General features: G+C 43.2%; 1 long non-coding RNA gene across 6 annotated transcripts in view; it reads left to right on the forward strand.

Moving 5' to 3' along the window:
* LOC311265914 overlaps nt 1–16,362 on the forward strand; it is a 67,626-nt gene extending 51,264 nt beyond the window's left edge. For 3 of the 6 annotated variants that reach the window (XR_014623640.1, XR_014623641.1, XR_014623642.1), the window contains one exon: nt 16,056–16,362. This is a non-coding gene — a long non-coding RNA (uncharacterized lncRNA). Of the gene's footprint in view, nt 1–4,589; nt 4,675–12,214; nt 12,404–16,055 lie in introns of those variants that run through there. The other 3 variants (XR_014623643.1, XR_014623644.1, XR_014623645.1) reach the window with 3 other exon arrangements.
* The last annotated feature ends 1,119 nt before the right edge of the window (nt 16,363–17,481 follow it).

Raw genomic sequence — 17,481 nt, forward strand, 5'->3', positions numbered from 1 at the left:
TGCCTTCTTGTTGTCCTACCCTTGAGTCTGACTCATGTAAAGAGCAACTTGAAACCAGCTGAAAATCTTGTGGTCTAGCTTCTCACCTTGCCGCAGTGATGCAGAAAAGTACTCCATGGTGTGTCCGTGTACCGTGACATCACTAATGCTGGCACATAGGTGCAATGTTATGACCACACTTAGCCAAAAAATGTTGGTAATGTGTAAATGTTAAGGCCCAAATATCAGCCAAAATATAAATATATGGTATATAATTGCTATTTAAATTACAACCTTGCCTTTAATACGGTATTTTGTCCATCACCAGACAGGGGGAGATAAATAATGATATACTGTAGACTCAATAATCTAGTTCCAGTTGGGTTTTAATTTATTATAACTATTAAGATTGCTTACTTAAGGTTGCGGGAGCCATGTTCTTTGTGTATTGTCGCTGTTTTCAATAATTTGACTGCTTAATATCAGCTGGAGTCGCTGCGTGTTGTTCGCATAAACAAAGTAAACAACTCACTAAGCGCCCACCCTGGAGATTTCTGCACATGAAAAATACCAGCGTGGAGCGAGGTTCTTCATGTTGTTGTTGTGTTTTGAAGGATCTCCCACCTTACTTGTTTTGCTCACATGAAAGGAAAAAACAAGGCGCTAAATGCAAATTTACGGGAGAATGTCACTTTACCTCCGACTCTGATCACAAGATGTGTTGCTTTTAATTATCCCGTGTGCTGGATCGGCTCATGAAGCTGTCAGTAGCAGAAACAAACATGTGAAAAGTAGAATTTTTTTTTTCCCCCACCAGTTACTCGTAGAAGCAGAATAACAATGCGCTATTAATACCCCAAGCATGACATCAACATCATGGACTTACGTGAGCTGGTAACTTTTGAAAATGAACTAAATTTAGTCCTGTGACAGCGGCTGCATTTGGTGTGAAGCTCTCGGTGTGTTTCCGTGGGAGCAGCAGGTCTCTGGAAGGGCCAGGCCGATGGCGCGCCGGCATCCTGTAATGTATTCCATTTCATTATATTCAACCTCCCAGCCTGCTCTCATCAGTGGATCAGGAGTGTGCCGTCTCGCAGGCACACCGAGATATAATTACTTTCTAACACACGAAGAGCAGAGAGAGGGAGCGCGGCAAAGAGACAGGGAGAGGATGAAGGAATGAACAATGAAGTTTAATTATGCTTTATGGCAACAATTATAGAATGAAAACAGAAAGTCAATAGGCAGAAACATCGTCTCATTTTCTCTGCTGAGGTGGTGGACTGGGTTTTGCACGGGGCCTGAGGCGAACCCAAATAAGAAACAGTCGAGAGGGAAACAAAGAAAAGAGGGAGAATGTGCCCGATCATATTTATTAGACGGAGAGAGGGGAGCTGGTGCAACTCCAAATCCTCCTGTGATTTACCCGCTCTCATATTTCCTCATGCAAACCCAATGCACTACTTGGCTAATTGCGACCTTTGCAAAAATAATTAGAAGACTGTAATGGATTCCACTTGTTCTCCCTCCACCTTGATAATTGTGGATGTCTGGTTTCCCCTCCCGCTCCGTCTTTGGAGGTCAGCGACGAGACGAACGTCAAACTTGGCGGCTCAGACATTTTGTTTTCAATCACTCACGGAGCATCAGGATCCGTGGGATTAGCAGCCTGATTACCATGCCTCGCTGGAACACACACACACACACACACACACACACACACACACACACACACACACACACACACACACACACACACAAAAGCCCCTGTGCACTCACACACACACACAGACAAACACACGCTCAATCAAGAACAGATTAATTAAAGGGAACAGTCTAATTAGTGTCATTAAGGAAGGAATAATAGAAAGGCTTGTACATAGGGACAGGAGCTGAGGCAAGCTGTCATTGTGTTTACAAACACACACATACACACACACACACACACACACAGAACTATGGGCCGGTGTCCTTAAGAAAGAACAGTGTATCAGTTTGTTTGGGAGGTTTTTATGTGCTTCAGTCGATATTTCACTACATGCCTCCTTCTCTTTCTTTGTGTGTGATCACGTCTTTTCAAGTTGGAAAGGACTCGGAGCAAACAAAAGTGGACACAGCTGAGTTGCCATGAGCAACAAGCCCTCACGGTAACCCGGAGTTACTCCATCGCCAAAAAATGCCTTGGGTGGACTGTTGAACACAGGAGCCAATCAGTAATTGGTTAAACACACATGGATACAAACATGCAGTCGCGATTGCACAAAAAATACACTTAAATACATGCACGCACACACACACACACACACACACACAGCTGGGGTTACAAAAGCCAAAATTTATACGAAAGTTAGAGCTGGGATGCCCTTCAGCTGAAAACCTCTGAACACCCGCCTCTCTTTTTCTTTTCCACTCGTACTGCCTTTCACACAGCTCGGCATGGAAAAAACTGAACCTAACACACACACACACTCGCTCAGGTGTACACACACACCTGATTTTATGCTAGAGGCTGCATAAATATGAATCAGGGGGTGACAATGGCGTGCAGAGTGGAGCCCTGTGCATCCTATTTTCATCATTTACCTCAGGCTAAATGGATTTGGAACACTGTTGGATGGCTCACCTCTCACACCGGTTTGCCTACTTAAATGTGAAAAATGCTCCGTTGCGTACCACAACCTCACGTTCTTTCATTTTTTCACCTCAATATCTCACTCAGCTCTCAAAAAATTGGTATTATCACTAGAATAATAAGCATTCACACTGATAGAGCTGGTCGGCGTGCGCGTGCTGGCTGCATAATCAACTACTACAGGGAATAAAAGCACAAAAAAAATGTCTTCTTTTTTATTAGATTTAATTTTAGTTTTTCTTTGAAATTGGAGTTTACTGTCCTGACAAAAAATGGCGAGCAAAAAAAAAGGTGAAAAAAGAATGATTGTGTTTGCAGTCACACCGTGTGAAAGCGTTGGCTCAGCCAAATACCTAAAAACGGATTTTCTCACTCACCTTGAGTGCTTTGTAGATACACAGATTGTTTTGGCATTTCTTTCCCCCAGATTTCACAAATATCTGTCTCTTGAGACTTTTGCCTTCACCCCAATGTGGTGGAGGTGAATGTGATTTCATTCTGTCAGGACCACAGCATTGAGAAATTACATTTTAAAAAAGTCAACAGTCCCAAGTCTCCACAGCGCTGGAGAAAGGTCTGGCTGTACCTAATATCTTTCTGCTATAGAGGGAAAAATGCTCTGGCTTGATTGTATTTCTTTAAACCAGTCGTAATCAGCTCGGGCCGTGCTAAACCCAGGATGCAGTGGCAGTGCAGCTGCAAAATAATGTTGGGGGGATCTTGTTTTGCATGTGGGAAGGCAACAGAAGGTGGTTAGCCAGGTAACTTCAGGCTTAATCTCAGTGTTAGGATGCTGGTTCACTTCTTACTGGGGTGCATCTGGTGACTTGTGCCACGCACAATCTGCTCTGGAGCAGGTTATGTTCGAGATAACAGATCAACATAAAAGCCCTGACCTCTGACCGATCAGTTATTCCTCTTTCTGCCCCAACATGATTAAATAATGATATTCTGCCATTTTTCCATAAGCAGTTGGTGAATAGCTGATCATTTCTTCAGTACACTTCCAGGAAACTCGCAACTGGTTTCAGCTTAACTTCTGCTTCATGCCATTTTAATTTCCAACTACTTTCTATCTAGCCTCCCTTCAGCAGGCCGCTAAAGTGAAGTGAGTCGTTGCAGCCTTTTTTGACACCACAGGGGCTGCAGCTGAAAGAAAAAGGCTGAAATTGTCTTACATGCCACAAGAATATATCTAAGCCACATATTAATACAATGGAATACACAAAGGTTATTATAGTTACATCTACTCGTGCCCTAATGATGGAGCAGTGATATTATCGGCCGATGTTAATTTATGCATTCACACAGTGCATGTTTTTTGTTTTTTTGCATTTGGCAGCTTCAACTGTGTTGCCTGGATTATGTGTTTTGCTTGCATTTATATAACCGTACTATAGTTTGCACTTTGTTTATAATATATTCTGCTCAGCTGCCAGTAGACTTGTCCATGTATGCAGTTGGTCTCATGTTGCAAACAGCTCCCCTCGTATGTGAACGCGCTCATGTCTAGATGTGGAAAGCCTGGGTTGACATACAGAACTGATAACCACCTTTGTGTGTAAGACAATGCAAAGGACTGCGTTGGTGAGACTTAAGGTTCATGTGAGACAAATCTAGGAGGTCCAGTTTGAGAAACAGGTCCCCGGGTTTATCTTATTAACAGAGATCGCAACACTACACAGTGATTTTTAATACTATGGGACAGGTTGTTGAACCTGACAGTTGTCAGGATGACAGTCGTTTTATCTTTCAGTGCGTCGATTGCACGACTGTAAAATCACATCATACAAGGTACAATGTACTATGTACCACTAACGTGCACTTGCATGTATTTGCTCGGCCACCACGGTGCCTCAAAGTAAAGTGAGGTTGAACAATTTGCTGGTTGACCTTGTGGTTTCTTCCCCAAGCCCTCAACATCGACGACCCGGCCTCACTCAAACCAATGTGGGGGCTGCTGTTTTTTCTCTTGCAGGGCTGAAGTCGGTCTGAATGCGGCCTGAGAGATATCTCCTGGGTAAATAAAACTCTCAGCCTGGCTTGATTACACCTGACATAAGTAAGAAAATATGTTTTCCTAAGTTGGGTAATCTGATTCTTTAAAAGCAAATGCCCTTGACTCAGTCTGGTCTCCTCTCACTCTTCTGTCCGTCTGACTGTCTCTATCTTTCTCTCCCCCGTTTCCACCGGCTTCGCTCTCTCCTCTTGTCCTTTGTCCCCACTCTTTACCCTTTCTCCCAGGTCCTCTCTCCCTCCCGCTCCACATCTCCCTCAGTCCCTCCTGATGGCAACGTGTTTATCTATTATTGATATTCTGACTGGGCTCGCTTCCCGCCCCCCTGTCGCCCCACTTTCCTCCAGCCTGCCCTACTTCACCAGAGCCCTCACGAGACACACTCACACACACACACATAGATGCACAAGTTTGTGTGCGAGTGTGAGACAAAAGTTGTGATAACCCTGAGTGTTTATTGAGATACGTGTGTGTGTTCGAGCCACTGAGACAGAAAGAGAGAGACTAAGTGAGAGTCCACACACAGCGAGAGGAAGGTCTCTATATTTAGATCCGTATAAGAGGCTGTTCCCAGCATCCAACTGTGCATACACAAGGCTCAGCAATATATTACAGTCTCTCAGGCGTTCAACTACACAGTGTTGTACATACCTCCGCATGTACTGAAGGACAACAGCTTTTCAACAAGCCTTTGTTGTGTTTTCATTTCCTCAAATTATTGATCTCCTCCGCTTCTTTTATTCCTAATGAAATTCATGTTAAATGTGGTTCACACGATGTCCTCCATTTGACTTTGAGTTGGTTAAACATTTCCTTTGTGAAGCCTTTGGAACATAAAATGTTTCTTCTTCGCTGTGTTCAGGCCAATTAGCATCCACAGCCTTCTTTTTCTATTAAATATGAGTCCTCTTATACTCAAGGATGTGTGAGTGCATGTGGGACTCGTGAGGCAAAACATGTACAAACACATGTGCACATGCAAACATGCAAGCACACACGACACACATGCTGACTCCCGTGTATACACACACACACATGCACACACGCATCTGCGCGTTCGAGAGCTTTGGTAAGGCAGGCTGTGCAGTGTGTTGGTGTGTGATCCTTTGAAGAGAGAACATGAAAACGTTTGTTGTGCTTGGAGCAAAGGTTTGTTTGGAGTCGTCGTTGGACTTGGCTCCATGGGGCCCCCTCGCAGTAGTAGTCAGTTTTGAAGCAGTTATCAAATAAGATTTCTCATCTGCTGCTTTCCTCTCGCACCAGATTGGCTTTAAGCTCCGCTGAACCCTCTCCCACTTCATTGTGTATATTGTGGCGGCGTGCGCGGATGTGTTGTCTCAGTCTTTGTCCTTGAATGTCCCCTCGCGTGTGTGTTCGTGCATGCATGTTTGCTTAATACGTTCATCTGCCCAATCTGCATGTCTGTGCGCTCCTGTTCGTGTTTGTGCGTCCTTAAACGTGTGCGTGCGCATGCATACGTGTGTCCATGTGAGCGTGTGCAGAAATTTTCCCCTGTGTTGACTTTTAATTGTTCTGTGCTTCTGAGAGTGTGTGTTCAGTTTAGTCCACAGCAATTGATCTGGAGAATAACGGTTGGCGGAGGGTCCCAGGTCTCCAGGACCGCTGTCTGAAACTCCTCGTAATTACCTCTGAGACCGCTGGCCATGATGAAGGTAGAGAGAGAGAGTAGAAGTGATTGACAGGGAGAAAAAGATGAAATTGATAGAGATATAGTAATAACACATGAGCAAACCCAAGCACACATGTGTAAGGCTCATTGCTTGGCACAGAGACGTTCTGCAGATTTTATGAAGAGCAGATGGCTTTAAACAGACTTTTGCCCAGATTTTAGGTAATTTATGTTTTTTTGTGTGTGTGTTTCCTGCTGAAGGAATGCACCCAACACATTTCACACATATCGAGGTCCTCATGTGACAAGAAAATGTCACAATAAGTGTGATTCGCAACAGCTGCGACCAGGTAGGCATCCATGTGTTAACGCATTCAAATGTACCCAACCTCACAAACATCAAATGTTGTGAGTGGGAGGGTACATGTCTTTCTACAAAGTTTGGTCATGTTACGCGAGTCTGTTTGCAAATTGGCATGATGAACAGGTAAAGGATGAATTCACCCATAAACAAAATTTCAGATCTCCTCTCTCCCATGCTGATGGAAAGTTAGGGGAAGTTTCACAGTCAACGAAACACTTTGTCTACACAGAAAAAGAAAATGACTCCTCAATGTTGCGTAATGATTCTGTGTGTCTGCCTGTGGTAAAAGGGCCATACGTTGCAGCCATCACTCTTTAAGTGCCGTAGAAGTATAAGATCTGTAGTCTCTCCCAGAAGTTGCTGAGATGATAGCAGCAGAGCAGCCTGGGAAGTGTCTGTGTGTGATCCAACCAACAGGAGATATGCTCATAGAGAGCAGAGGCCAGACGCCGAGCACTCGTGCTTCAGAGTTATCGCTGCTAACAAGTGCGAGGCGGCGTTAGCTCCCAGCAGAGCGGCAGCCTTTTGGAAAATCGTTTATGGTCATCGTTATTTCTTTGTGTGCCTGAACATGTCCTTTTCAGCACAACATCCAACGCTGGTAGATAAGGGAGAGAATTGATTCTGTGTTTCTTGCAAAAGTGAATTGGCTCATTCCAGGAATATACACATAAATACAGTCCCCCGCGCTCACACACAAACATGCATGCATTCACAGTCACACACACATAGTCGCCCGCAAACACTGAAAGATGGACATCATCAGTAACTCCAGCAGCACAGCAAATAGCTTTGTGTCTTTTTTAAGGTATCATCATTTCTCTTCCTCTCTCGTTCCGTCTGCACAAAATGATTACATCGGAAAGAGCGTGCAGATGGAACTGGGGAGCGAGGTAGCCCCGGGAACAAGGGATGGAGACAGCGACGGCGGCGAAAATGAAAACAGGAGATTACTGATCAACGAGTAACACAGGATGAATTTTTGATTCAGCCTTTTGTGGCGGTTTCTTATCTGAAAACACATAATGCCGTTATATTGGTCTGTTAAGAACATGCAGGACTGGGGGTTCAACGCAAGACGCAGAGGATTATTGTTAGATGGAACATAAAGCCGGCAATTCTCAGTGTTACGGTGGCACGGGAGAGGCTCCGTTGGTGGTATCATGGTGAAATTGCATTTCATCTAACACAGATATCAGTTAGTGCTTTTGTTCCCTTTCGAATGAGAGTGAGCCTGCTGTTTGTTTGAGTCACTTAATACTGAATCTTCTAAACTATCAGATTGTTGCAGGAGCTTCACGCTAGAAATCACTTGAGACCAATGTGAGAAATATTCAGAAATTCTCAACTAACAAATGACTGTATTGAATGTGTGTGTGTGTGTGTGTGTTTGGATTACATGGGCCGGATAAGGATTATGTCCTTGTACTGGAGATCATCAGTAAGCAGTGGTGCATGTCCGCAGGCTGATAACATTTTAAACATTGATGCGACTTTGAATATAACGCATTAGGAGTTTATTGGCTTTGAGAGGTAAATGCTGGCAGGTGTGTTTGCGTGCGTGTGCGTACACACAAACCAGGACACACACACACAGGAGATATCCCTGTCCTTGTAATTGCTCTTCTCATTGCCTGAGGCAGCGTGCGCTGGCATATAAGCCATATAATAAAGCATATTATCCTGGCTGGTAATGCATTTCTGCCTCCTCCAGCCTGATGACAGCTGGAATTGAGCTCTGCATGTTGCAGAGGGTGATCCATACTAAATTCCTCGGGGCAGCTTGCAGCTCTGTGTCATAGTGCTGACCTTCTCCTGACAACTAGCATAATGAGTTTTGGAATAGTGATATCTTCCATGAAGAATCAAGGTTGCTGTTCAGGTTTTTACTTTGATGTCCGTACAACCGAGGCTGGGATTCAACCAGCAACCGTTCCATGAAATATTTACATTATGCAGCTGCTGTAGTGCAGAGATAGAGCTGCAACTAATGCTTATTTCCTTTCCTTGATTAATCAATTTGCTGTTTGATCTGTAGAATATCAAGAAATGTTTTTCCGAAGCCAAAAGACGGTATCCTTAAATGTCTTTTTTTTTTTGTCCACAACCTAAAGATATTTCAATCAGGAGAGACTTAAAGGGGCAGTGTGGAGAAGAAATTCAAAGTCAGAATTTTAATATTTACGATATTAATGAGGTAATAAAACAAACTCAGAAATATTTATATCTTCCATTCGGGAATAAACAAGCTGTTCTCAGAGGAAAATAAGGTCCCTAGAACACTGTTTGAGGCTAGAAATGTGGCAGGGTCCGCCACATATGAACAAAGTAAAACAGCAGTGGGGGAGTGTTGCAACAATTCGCGCTGCAATGACAATTGACAGCAGCAGAGAGGAGAACAGATTATTGGCTAAAGACGATCATGGCCTAATCTGGTTGGTTAAACTGAAAGAGCAAAGATCCATAGTCAGCTGACGATTATGAAGGAAGCAAGAGAAGAGGCAGAGAATAAAACACATGAATGAGACGCTGAAATCAGAGAATTTGGTCATTTTCTCTCAAAAAGTAACTAACTGATTAAGTGATCATCAAAATAGTTGGTGATTAATCTAATAGTTGAGAACTAACATTGCAGCCCTATCCAGAAATCACTTCTCTCTTTTCAAAGCATAGACGTCAAGACAGATTAAGCATTCTTTCCCCTCACAGATGTCTGCTGATGACAGAAAACAAAAGCCAGCAGCAGCATCCAGATGAATAAACTAACATGTCCCACTTTGATCTTTCCGTTGTATCAGAATCGGCGCCTTTCCACCCGTCAAGTTGTAAAGGGAGCCGCGACTGAAGTTTTCCTGCCACTCATTCTCGAACCACCTGTACGCCCATTAAACAGCTGTGTTTCTGACACGATACAACACTTTCCCGGTGAAGAAAAATGCGTGCAGTTTGGCAATTCTTTGATCTGAGTGAAGCAACCTGTCAGCTGTGCGGGGTTGAAGTGTTTGGTAGCGTTACAACTGAGAGACAGGTGAAGCCAGTGAATGCCAGTTGCGATGATGCTACAAATAAAGCACAACAGTTACCTTCACTCTCTCAAGGATCTCTCCAAATAATGCCTGTGTAAATATGTGGTAATGTGTGTGACGTGCCTTTAAGTATAGTCACTTAACTTTCTGTTGGATTTGTGCATTTTTGACATTGGAGCATGAGTGGGAGGCTGACAGCAATGTGACTGTTCTGATATCAGTCAGAGAGGTGCTGATCACACTTTATGATAACTTTATGGGTCAGTGCTATCACAACCCTGATTCAGAGAAGTTGGGACACTGTGTAAAATGCAAATAAAAACAGAATCCAATCCCTCAAAAATGAACTGTGTTTACTGACAGTGTTCCCGAGTCCATGTAGTTACTGTATATCCTTTACACAATCATGTGTTTCACAAAGTGTTGAAGCTCGACCCATCCTCGCTTGTGAACGATTGAGCCTTTCGAGGATGCTCCTTTCTCAAACAGTTTGAAACATGTTGCTTCATATTTGCATATATTTACAATGTTGATGAGGTTGAACATTAAATACACGTGATTATTGTTTTCAAGGAAGTATATGTCCAAAAGATCACAAATGATCCAATAAGAGTGTCCCAAGTGTTTCAGCCCTGTTTGGGATCAGGGTATTATATTAAAAAGCATTATTTATAGAGGTGTACTGAATAAACTGGTAACGCTGTTGATTATTGATAAGTCAATTGGTCAGTCAAGATTCCCTCAGTGAAACTGAAGTTCTCTTTTTCTCATGCATTTTTAATTCTTACATCTTTTAAGTAGGGCTGCACAATTAATGGAAGTATAATCGAAAGCACAATCTGGATCCAAGATGCTGCACTTTCACAACAGTAAAATGTGTGACAAAACAAGAGTGTAACGAAGTACTCCAGATGCCCTGGTCTACAAATCTTTCCACATCATCATGATTTTAATACGTTTTTTCAGTGGAAATGAAAATTATGAATAAAAAATGATCATTCTCTCCTTGTTTGTCCCGTCTTGGTACGAGTAGATGTGTTGGAACAGTTCTGGGTGTCCGCAAACGCTCACGATTAATGATTATTATCCTCTCCTCCATTGTTGTTTATGAATGTCCGGACATCAGCGACGTGAACGTCATGACGTCAGTGTGAATGTGAACACCGATACGCTTTCACGACACAGTGTCACACGCAAGTTTCGCTTGAGTTCAACATTTTCAACTCTGATCGCGTCTTATCATTGACTTTGTATGTAATCCAGTCGCGTGAATAATCTGTCCCACGTTTGGTCTGAACACAGCATTAGTCTGTAAGTCTATTATGTTTTGTCCTTCCAAGAACTAGTAACAGAGACATAATGTAACTGAAATTTAAGATGCTAATTAATAGTGCATCAGATTCAGGAGCTAAAGACATCAGCATCCAGTCTCCGTCGTGAGAAGAAGTAATTACCGTGTTACTAATCAGGAGCGACCAGTGTACAGTACGACCCTGCAGATGCACAAAGATCACAGTAAGACTGACCTACAACAACAGTTGTTAATAAAACTAACACTAATTTGCACATCTTCTGTAAAAGCACTCGGTTATATATAGCAGACCAAGAATAAAGACTGGACGTGTCATGTATCCACAAGGATATGTCGAATTTTTTTTTTACCTAAAATGATTTTCTCAGTATTTTTGGAAGTAAGTGCTGAATCTGAAATAGAAGAATGTTAGCTCCTGCACACAGAGCCCGACTGTCTCACCACAACTCATTATTAGCATCGGAAGGGTGGTAGTACACAAGGTGTGGGAGCGTGGTGTTAAAAAAAAAAAAAAAAATTCACATTATAAAAGACGTGTGGCTGATAGCGAGTCTGTTAACATTTTTTTTCAGAAGGTGCGGAGGTGTGTGAGCACAGGTTTGTGTGAGCAAACTGTAATCTTGTGTGTGGCATATTTTCAGTGCATATTAGAAGAAGCGTTGGTGGGGGGTGCACACACAGAGATGTGAGCCTGGGAGAGGGAAAGTGTGCAGTGTGTGTGAGACAGAGAACAGGGGTTATTTAATGATCAGAGCAGTGTAATTACCTCCCAGTGAGGTTCAGCCTTTTAGACAGATGATTATTCAAGGGGAGAAATCTCATTTGCATCTTGTACAGTAATATGTAAAAGTGTTCACTCTACACTAAATTAAATTGCCACATTGATTTTTTTCCCTCCTCACTAAGAGTACATTTTTGTCCCCTTTCAGCAGAATTATGGTTTTAAATGTAAATGAATTTATCTGTGCGCATAAAAAGAGAAGATAGTCTCTCTATGTCCTGTAGTTCTTGTATCTAGTCATGTCTCCGGGGGTTCTTGGAGATCATTAACAAGGTGTTAGACATTATACTCTGCACTCTTTAATAAGGGGCTGTGAAAAGAGAGGCCGTGAGGTGTCAGGCCCTCACTGCAGCGCTCCCTAAAACAAGTCAGAGTGCATGGCTGTGAATGACATTAGCTTGCAGTAATTATCCAGACATTTGCAACACTTAAGTCTGCATGTTCTCCTCTCCCCACTCATTCTTTTTCTGTAGGTCCACGCTCCACACCTCCCACACACACCTACACCTACGCACACACCTTCCCTTGGCGAAGCGCACGGCTGGCTATCGGTATCTTCAAAGTATGAAATTAAGGACCCTGCTTTCATTCGCAGCACCTCCAATTACAGTGGGAGTGAAACAGCACGGAGTGAGTGTAATGACAGCAATCTGAGCTGTGTGGGGAAGAGGAGAAGCACACCTGACTGAGCTCGTGTCACTTTGGCTCCTGAGCCACCTGAGCACAGATGGAAGGAGAGAGGAAGCCAAGGAAACGGAGGAGGATTTCAAGGGAGAGAAAATAAGATCGAATGGATAAAACACTCCGCTGGATTGTCAGGATGAGTAAATGAAGATGGAGAACAGAGAGAGGCGTGGTGAGATTCGGAAAGAAAGAAAAGAAGAGGCGATGATTGACAGCGAGCCATCTGTTGATCTTCATGCTTATTTGTGCTGCTTTGAGCCTCTTCCCCTCCCAGCTAGTCCCTCGCGTGGCTGACTGGGGGTCAGCTGTGACTGATAGTCGGCGCTCCTGTTTTTCGGCTGACAGATGGGCGCGGGGACCGACTCTGGTGCTGCCTGAAAACGGATTCTCCATGCCTCTGTGTGCTGCCACAGCCATTTTACTCAGCTGTCAGTCACAGACAGCATGGTTGACGTTATCAGTTGTACCCCCGCTTAACAGTGGAGGTCTGCTCAGACCTGCTGCCGGCTAGGAGTCAGGCAGGAAGGGAGGGGAATGGAGGAGTAAATTGATGGAAGTAAGAAAAAAGAAGGACAAAATGAAGTCTGCAAAGGTTAGAAACATGAAGACGGCAGGCAGGGAAATAAAGCGAGGAATGAGGAAGACGAAGGAGCGCTGTGGCACGCTGGATATGAGTGCAGAGTAATTAAAATGACATCAGATGGAGGGGCCACTAACATCGTCTCCAGCCGTAGATGGGCACATAATGAAGAAAGCTTCCGAGGCCTTTGGCGCCGCACCAAGAGCAGAGAGGCTAAAGATGAAGTGCAACAAGAGAATCAATTCTCTCCTCCCTCCTCTCCTCTTCCACTCAGGGAGAGATTTACAGGCCAAGTTATGACAGCACACAATAACAGCAGCCATATTTTACTCCCGCAGTCTGACAACGGCGTCCACAGCCAATCAAATCTGCCACAGAACAAAGTTGTTATCTCTGCCGCGCGGGAGTGTGTTTGGGTGCTGGAAACCGCTTGTCATCGCGAAATGCGATTGTGCTACATCGAGTTGATCCACTCAATTTATTGCCGTCAGAGATAAGGGATTCGGAGGGTCGTGAGTTAGGCTTTTTATGGGAAACGCATTAGAAAAATAAACATCCATAAAAGAGGCAGCTTCAATCACTCAGGATAGCACGGAAACATGATCAGGAAATACTGTATGCTCTTAAAAGTTCACCTAAGCCCTAAAGAGGAGCCAAGGGAGGTGGAGAAGGAAAGAAATACGAGAGTGAGAGGAAGAAAATAAGGGATACTTAAAGTCTGCACAGCCGCCGCAGAATGATGAGAAATTAAAGAACGAGAAGAGGAGATGCAGAAAAAGAAAGGAGGCAACCAGAGAGTTACTTAAAGCTGTACGAAAGTGTGCATGGATCAATAGATATGGATGCAAGTAGGGAGACTTTTAAATAAGGCTCTCGCTTGTGTCCTCAGATCCTGTTTCACAAAGAAACTCAAACTCTGTAGATCAATACCCGGCTGGTCTCTGTGGCCCGTGTCCTGTACAGCCCTTTAGGCAGTGGCTCCTGTTGTACGGCACCGTCTGTGTGTGTGTGTGTGTGTGTTTGTCTCTGTTCACAGCACTCGAAACTCACTCAAACAGCCTTTCATACAGTCTTTTTATCCCCGCAGTCCCAGGCTCCCTCAACATCTATACAATCTTTGCTGGATAACTACTTGTTTATCCGTTTCCCCGGCTAGATAACAATCCTTCAAATCACTGCCAAATAACAATCTGCTATGTTTTCATTTCCATGTAAAGAAGCACTTCACTGCTGAAGAGATGGTCTTTTCATAAAATTGGGCTGTCTGTGCCATTTAAAGGCGCAAATATTTTTTAAATTGGCCCTACTTGACCGGAGATAACGGAGACCAAGGGATATTCTATTAGTTCAAAAGATGGAAGACCTTCAACATCTACAACGCACTAGGCCACACCGGATCACTGAGCACACAGGCTGCTGGCTGATGTTTGAGTTGGGCGAAAGGGAAAGAATAGTCCGGTCACAACGTTTCTCTTACTACATCTCTGAAAACATTTGAGCCAAGAAATAGGAGCAGTCACAAAATCTCAACCTGTATTTGATCAGCACGCTCTAGTTTGAGTTTCATGAGCCGCCACTCTCTCGATGGGACTTTTTTTTTTCTAGGCTGGTGATGGAAAGTGACATTTGTTCATTCAATCATAGCGGACAAAAAAGGTTGAAGCATGAGCAACTGCCTGCCGGCAAGATGGCGGGAAGTTTTAACATTGTTAATTTGCGTATACTCTCAGTGTGCGCACAGGGACGCAGCCTGTGTATGTTAGTGTGTCATTGTGGCAAGATGTTTTCCTGCAGACACCTTTTCTAGTGGAAACTACCACACAAGTGATTTTGTGGTTTGTACTGTATGTCTGTCTGTCTATGGGCAGACAACATGAAAGTGTCACAGCTGAGCACGATGCAGTCACGAAGCGAGTTTGAAGATTGTTGTGGTCTCATGTAACAGTGTGGTAATGACTGCTGAGTAGTCATGCGTCAGAGTGTGAGCATGTTGATCAAGATGGTCTCTAGTTTGGTCAGTTTTTCTGAAGGCAGTAACGCTGAACTGAAGCTAAACAAAATGCCAGTCAAAACAAAGAACTTTTATAGGAATAGCTCAACATTTTGGTTAATATGCCCTTTCACTTTCTTTCTGAGAGTTAGATGAGAACATCAACACTACTCGTATGTATTTGTGCACAGAGCTGGAGTCGGCATATTATTATTAATACAGACTTTGTTATTATGGAATAAACATATGAGCTACGTGATAATAAGCAACTTTTGAGGTGTTGGTAGGCAGATATTTAAACTTTGAAGAGAGCCACGCTAGGTGTTAAGTTAGCTACTCAGCTAAGCTACGCACCTCATAGCTTTTCATAAGCATTTAAGAGTGATTTTAATCTTTTCATTTAATGCTCAAGAAATATTAAAGATTTTGGGAAATACATTTGAAAATTCAAGGGAATAGACGTAACTGTACTGAGCACAATATGTTGTTGCCAAATTACCTCTGAGAAAAGACGCAGCAATGAAAACCCAAACTAGAAAAAAGACTGCAAGGTAATTGTGAATACACTATACAGACAGAAGAAAGTCAATAATATGATGCAGGAAGGATACAATTAACTAAATACTAAATAGTAATTGTGTACACTCACACAAATGCAGTTATGCACAGACACACACAAACACACTTCATTAATTCCTGACCAGCGTCTGTGAGTCCTCCACAGCCCAGAGACATGCTGTTATTGAGATGCAGAGAGACTGCCGACGGTTGGTCTGAACCGAGACTGTGCTCCACTGCTTCACAGCAGCCTCCGGTCAAGTGTCTGTCAATACCCAGAGAATGCTACATTAGAGCCCTGTTTGACCCGAGGGCTTTCGAATTTAGCCTGGTGTGAGCATTTGCATAAACCCAGGTGTGTCTGTGTCTGTCTGTGTGTGCGCGCACGCACGCTAGTTTACTACCTGTGTATCTTTGAGTTTATGCATGTATCACTGACTGTGAGCATGTGGATGTCGGGCTATTTCTCTGCTCACATCCTCCTCCTTGTTTTTCTCATTAGTAGAAGCGGACCCTGGCCGTCATTATGCAGTGATGGTCGGTTCCCACTGTGCAAATGTCACCAGAGTCCTCTCCCTGTGTCACCTCTGTCTGCTCCCTGCTGTCCCCTCTGACACCTCTGGGACCGTCCATGCCCTTTTTCTGACAAGGAACCCTGGTGATTACACACACACACACACACACACACACACACACACACACACACACACACACGCAGATATTTGGTTGCAAACAGAAACACAGAAGAAAACTCTAACAAAAATATCCACGGACAGAAAAATACACATAACCTTTTATAGATCACACCTATTATAAGATGTATCGTATTGTTTTTATGGTTATGCACTCCACCTTTCTTACTGCATGAAAACAGACAATAATACTAACACTAATAATACACAGACTAAAAGAAAGTGGTGTCTTAAAGGTGTTATAGATAATATTCAGCCACTAAATGTGACATGCCATCTTCGCCTGACCATTGCATAAACCTAACAACACCGCTGTTGTTTGAATCATCTGTCCCCTCAAATGGTTGACAGTTTGTCGTAGCAAAAGTCGCTAACGTTGCAAAAGCTAGCTTACATTAACATAGCTTAGCTATCTAGCTCCCAATAGGGCATTGTAGAAATCTGTCATTTTTACGTTTTCTTTCCGTAAACTGGCAATCACCGAGCCTCTTGATGTTGACGAAACACAGATACCACGTGATACCAACGGCTTTATACTACAGGCTGACAAACCTCGTTAGAAGCTGGAGCCAACTCAGAATTCTTACACAGAGAAAAACAAAACAATAATTTTGGACCCGACAAACGAGCTCTGTAGATGTGTTATTTTTAAATAATTATTTCTCTAAATAAAAATGTGGATATGACCTTTTAAATCTGTAAACTCTGCATCACAGAACCACTGACATTGTTCTGACCTCAACAGGCACATGATTCAGTATGAAACACTGCTGCTGTTCATACAAATGTTGTTTTTCTCAGCTGACAGATGCATTTAAGACGCGGCTACACGAGCTCCATTAGTTACATTGTAAAGACTTGGGATGTGATTTAGATGCTCTCCCGGCCACTTTGACAGCACAGCTTTCCTGTGAACAATGTATAGCACACCATTTGCATTCTGCATGGCAACCCGTTAGATGCTTTTTAGCTGGGTAAGTGCTGTATTGCCGTGGATTGGTAAATGCTCTTAAAAAAAAAAAAACCTCATACAGATGGTGTCGTGCATAAGCCGTTGCCTTAATGTTCATACTGTACTAGTAGCTCATTTGAACATAATAGAAGATGCAGGTTTAATATGTTGCATCTAGGAAGTCCTTTTAGACAACAATACTGCAGGCATGAATTAAAAATCATGAGTTTTCAGCTAAAGGATGTAAGTAATTAGTCGAGGAAGAAGGGATGAAAGAAAAAAAC

This window comes from Pagrus pagrus (assembly GCF_965226575.1).
Source record: "Pagrus pagrus genome assembly, chromosome: 12".
In the NCBI taxonomy this organism is placed as follows: domain Eukaryota; kingdom Metazoa; phylum Chordata; class Actinopteri; order Spariformes; family Sparidae; genus Pagrus; species Pagrus pagrus.